Raw genomic sequence first — 5,985 nt, 5'->3', positions numbered from 1 at the left:
ACTGAGAATATAATTTTGGTGTATTTCAGTGTTCTGATGTTACACTTGGGGAAAAAAAATGCATCTTTCTGTGTTGGAATTCTTGTTCAGTACCAGATTATTTTGTGTTTTGGATGGAAACTCTTCTAGCATTAGTGTAATTACAGAATGGAAAACAAATGCTCCAAAAACCAACAAATAACGAGTTAAGCCTAAGACTATATTGCCAGTCTGAATTAAAAATTAAATTCCAGCAGGAGATAATGCCCCAAATCTTGTTTTGAAGACTACTTGACTAAAATTAAAATATTGTTACAGGAGGGCAGGTGAATATATTAATGAAGCAAAAGCTTCTCAACGTAGAAGAAATTAATAGCACAGTTTCTGTGATCTCTGAAAGTGCACTCTTCTGTGTTCAATCACTTCTGTAATTGGTTCTGTCATCAGCATGTTAATGGTGTATACAATCTGCAACAGATTTGAAATGTGATGCATTTTAACATGCAGAGTGATAAAATGGGTTATAATAGCTTGTTTGGTTGGAATAGCCTGGCCTACACTTGGGCCGTTTAGGATTTAAGGCAGTGATTGCAGCGGTCCTGGAAGACATGCCTCAACTCAGCCTATGGTGCTACCTGCGTTCTGTGAGCGCAAAATGCAGCCCAAGACCACCTCACGTTTTCTACCTGTCCTGCAACACTTGTCCCTCACCACTTGCTGCTATACTATGTGCCACTCTTAGGACACATGAATCTCTGGTTACTCACTTTGCTTCGAATAACAGATAATCTACTACCTTCCCCCAAGTTCTGAAGTTCACCTTGCTTTAATTTTTAAGAGTTTATAATAGCCTTTTATGTTTTGATATGTCATCTATTGAAACTCTCTCATCCAAGAAAAACAATTAAACCAGCTTGTTTTGGTGTTTGCACTGGTGCCTTTTAAACCATCTTTTATTCACATGAAAGGCATTTTTACAAGAGAGCCGTTTTCATAGTCTGTACAGCAGTTTTACTGACAGAGCCTAGAAAATTATGAAATACCCTAATCCTATCGGCTCTGAATTAGGAATTAATATCTGTGTGTTTGTGATAGTTTGGTGGCTATGGTGTTGGATCAAAAAGCGGTGTTAAAGGCAGCAAGCAGGCTTCCAGACCCAGATAGCAGTTTTAGGAGATGATAGGATAGCTGTTTATTACTCCATCCATATTTGATTTTTTTTTTCCTACCAAAGGTTAAACTTAGATCAATAGCATTAATTCATTGCAAGACTCCACACTAAAAAGTAATGGAAATGGGGCAAGTTTAATTCAGTGTTACATAGTGAGTATCAGTGAAAGTTACCGAATTTATCCAAGGAAAAAAACCAGGCTATAAGCAGGAAGGTCTAATGCCAAACTCAGAAATGGATGTACACAGACTACATGGAATGTGCCAAAGACCATCAGAGAAGTTGACTGTTAGTCACCTTTACTGCCTTTATTTTCTACTGAGAGCTTTGCTTTTCTTGACAAATAAATAATTTGTATTGCAGATGCTCGTTCTTTGTTACTGTGTAGTTATTGTACTTTCAGTGTATTAATCAAACTATTTGCATGTGCCAAGCCCAGTCATACCTGTCACATAGGTATGTGGAGCTGGGGGTCCTGGTGGATGACAGGTTGGCCATGAGCCAGCACTGTGCCCTGGGGGCTAAGAGAGCCAATGGGATCCTGGGGTGCATCAGGAGGAGTGTGGCCAGCAGGTTGAAGGGGGTGATCCTCCCCCTCTACTCTGCCCTGGTCAGGCCCCACCTGGAGTATTGTGTCCAGTTCTGGGCTCCCTGGTATAAAAAAGACAGGGATCTCCTGGAGAGAGCCCAGAGAAGGGCTGCAAAGATGATTAAGGGCCTGGAGCATCTCCCCTCTGAGGAGAGGCTGAATAAGCTGGGGCTGTTCAGTCTTGAGAAAAGAAGGCTAAGGGGGGAACCTTATTAATGTTTATAAATATCTTAAGTATGGGACACAAAGGGGAAATGTCCAGCCCCTTTTCAGTGGTCTGTGGAGACAGGACAAGGGGCAATGGCTGCAAGTTGTAGCACAGGAAGTTCCACACCAACATGCAGAAGAACTTTTTCCCAGTGAGGGTGACAGAGCCCTGGGACAGGCTGCCCAGGGAGGTGGTGGAATCTCCTTCTCTGGAGATATTCAAGACCCATCTGGACGCCTATCTGTGCAATATGAGCTGGGGAGCTGCTTTGGCAGGGGGGTTGGACCCGATGACCTCTGGAGTTCCCTTCCAGAATCTCTGATTCTGTGACAGACGTACATCTGGAGCGGTTGAAGTGTATGACTTGCCTTAGAAAACAATGAAAGAAAGTGGGAAAGCTTAACTGTGACAGGGTCTACTTCAGGGAAATAGATGTCTGCATCACAAATTGCCCCTAATCATCATATCAGTTGTATTTGTAGAAATAAATAAATAAAGCACCTAAAATATCCTGCTCCTTTCTGTCATTGATGCTCAACTGGCTTCAGCTGTAAGACTGACTGTAATATATCACAGCAACTGTCTTTGTTTTCACGAATCATAGGGAAAAGAGAAGAATAACTGTAGGGGGAGCCTGTTCTGACCTGAAGGTGGTCCTCTTATCACCTTTAATGCTGTTTTTTTCTAGTCGTAATGTCTGATAGCCATGTATTCTGAATCAGTATCACCTGGAGCAGGATTCAAAGTGAGAAGTATGTCATGATTAGGATGTCCAAATTAAAATCCGTTCTCATTATGGATATGTCTTACTTAGAATCCAAGAAAGTGTGTGCTGCTTGTGAGCAATTGCTGCTTGGGTCACACTTCTATTAATCTGATTTTGCAGGATACATGAGTATTGTTGAGAAACAAGAAAGGTCTCTTTGGGGGATCCAGTTTGGGTCCTTTCCTTCCTCAGATGAATGCCTTAGTTTTTTTGACCCCATCCTTATGATAGGGAAAGTTGATTCTCACAGCCTCTTCCTAAATGGGAGGTGATTTTATGACTATGACTGCATATCGCTGCTTTTAAATGTCAATGGAGAAAGCACTTTTGTGGACATAGACAAATGAGATAATTTCTGCATTATTATTTAATTTCTTAGTCTTAGAATTCATTATAGATGATGTTTGATGTTCTTTTTTACCTTAGCTTTCTGAAAGGTGACCTGGTTTCTAAACTCCACCAATCACATGCGTGTGGTGGCGTTTCACATGTGCTGCAGAGTCCTGTCTGCTACTAAGAAACCTTGGGAAATAGTTAAAATTCCCATTTGGGCAGCTTCCAAAAACTAAGTCGTTCTTGCAGCAGTGAGTTGCATGAATTTGAAATTAAGTCTCTGAAAAAAAAATAATGATGATTGTACATTTCTGTCCTGTGTCTGATCTGCTGTGTAGATTGTCTGACATTGAACATGTGAATAAGCTGTTTGTTCGAGGCATTCAAGGCTATCAAGGTACTGTTAAAGGATGTCTTCTTTATTTTCATGAAGTACCCTCTACCCTCTATGATCTTTCATTGCTGTTGGCCAACAGATTCAAAAATCAGTGCAAGGGAGAGAAATGGTACAATCATCTTTACCTTATTTTAGGGAACTAAAACAAACTGCTTGCACTGAGACAGTACATTGGATGTGTCTGTCTTGCAAGATCCTGCCAATCATGAATTGAATTTCATTTCTTTGCTGGTGTCTGTCTTTATAACACACACAGGAGGAAGGTGGGTAATTCTTCCAGATGGGTTGCATTTCAGTTGTTTGTTTTCTTCTGCATGTGCTGTTTAAAACAGTTTTTCCAGCTGTGATGAACAGAGGCAAGCCTAGCCTCTGACTTGATCTAAATTCAATGCAAATTACAGAGAGATTGCCAGCTATGTATGATTTAAAGTTACATGACTAACATAGTAAGTTTCTTAATAACGTACTATTCAAATCACAGCAGATGTAGTTGAAAGCCGTAGATGCAAAGACAAGGTTACTAAAATATGTCTGGAGGAAAAGTACTGGGCAATACACCCTGCTAGTCAAAGTGGATTAACCATAGTAGTGTCAGACAATGTCAGACTACTGCCAGCATTCAGATATGACCCTTAATAAAACTCATTAACTTGCTGACGGTTCCTGCAGTCTTTAGTCCTAGCACAAGAGCATTTGTAGCCTGTGCAACAGCAAAAAGAGTGATGAACAGTGCTGCAGTGTGGGCTCCCCTGAGGAATTACGAATGTCTAGAAAAGACATTCCTTCCAAGGCATCTTTGACAACAACTGTTCTATCCCTTTCCAACAAGCACGATGGAAAGCACAGAAAGTATTGTCTTTCATGTTCATTAGCCCCAACGAAGAAGCAGGTGAGGTCAGAAAAGCTGTTTTGGACTCTGTTTTTCAGTCTCTTGACTGTTTGCATGTAGCAGCTGTAGACACTGCTTTCAAGCCAGCCACCATAATGGTGGCCATCGTAATGCATGCCTTTGCTTAGGGAGAGTCAGATACAGTGCCACAGTCATTACCCTTGCACAACTTGTCTGTAACAGGATGGCAATTAAAACTTTAATTGAGGGAGAAACACATCATGGTTCTTTTCCTCTGAGAATTTCAGATTGGTAGGCTTCACTTCTGCAGATTGCATGAATGAGTGCCTACTCAGTACCACTGTCTAAAACATTTAAAGCTGGAACAAAAAGCAACACTTTTACAGGTTGCTCAGTATGCTAGCCCTCCCTAGCCCCTCTCTAGATCCAGTTCAGTGTAAAACATCCAGGTCCTCCTTGAAAAGGTGACTGGCAGCTCTATCTTCTCTTCCAGCACAGACGTAATGTTCACCTTTGCACACCAGGCGGTGGGTGCACGTCTTCTCTCTGCTCTTCCTATACTGAGTTTTGAGGGGTTTTCTCTAACAGTATTCAAGGGGTAGAAAGATAAGCCCTCAAGCAAAAGGATCTATAGACAACAGGTTCATTGTGTTTTTTAGACAGATAAAACTTTTCTGGTTTTGCAAGTATGACTTTATAAAAGGGGACAGTGGCCACTTCTCCTATTGTGCTGGAAAAACCCCGCAATAAACAACGAACGAAGTCAAGGTTTACTTCCGCAGGGCTGATAGCTCTGCTAGCTGCATCTGAAGATTGCCGTGCTTGTCAGGCAGAGCCTGCTCGGGGGCTGCTGGTGAAACACAGCCATGGAGCTTCACTTCTCCAGGACACGCGTGTCAGAGCTGAGGTGTCTCTGACGTTTGGATGCCTATGGCTGTCACTGAACGTGGGGGTCCCAAAGGGCAAATGAAGTCCAGAGGAATTCGGGCTTTTAAATCCCACCTCAGGCACCCATGGCTTAAGTAGTTCTGCAGAAGCACATTAATTTTCCTTGCTTCTGTTTCTTTCGGCCAACACTTTTAGGATGCAGGCTCAGTTACAGAGATTCGAGACCTGCAAATGAAACAGCAGAGCAGTGCAAGTTCCTCACGTTCATTTTAAAAGTCACTGAGAGGGCATCGGCAGCAGGTACTTGGCCTTCAACAGGAAAAGCCGAGACGCCGTGCCTGGAGGAGGGGACGGGGCATGTCGGTGGGGAGCCGGGAGCCCGACAGGGGAGGCCGAAAGCGGGGTGCGTCTTTCCCGAGGCGTGAGGAAGCGCGACAGCAAGGACGGGGCAGCGAGAGGCGGGAGTGCTGCCCGAGGGCGCCTTGACGCCAGCTTCAGGCGCAGAGAACGCCTGGCGAAGGAGCTGACGGCCGCAGCGACGGGACCGGGCCGGGGGGCGGGGGCTCGCCACGGCGCTGGGCACCCCCTCCGGGGCCGGAGCCGGAGCCGGGGCCAGGGCCGGGGCGGTGACTCAGCGCCGCCCTCAGCGCTTAAAAGGCGGGAGCGGGGCGAGCGGGCGGTGGCAGCGCGTGCGGCACGCGGAGCGGTCGGCTCGAGGCAGCGATCGCGGGCGGTTGGGCTGCCGGAGGGAAGCCCGCGGGATCGGGACCGGGAGCGGGAGCGGGAGGGCGGCCGGCCGGCGCC

Source organism: Gallinula chloropus (assembly GCF_964237585.1).
Source record: "Gallinula chloropus genome assembly, chromosome: Z".
NCBI classification, from domain to species: Eukaryota; Metazoa; Chordata; class Aves; order Gruiformes; family Rallidae; genus Gallinula; species Gallinula chloropus.
This window is presented reverse-complemented; position numbering follows the sequence as displayed.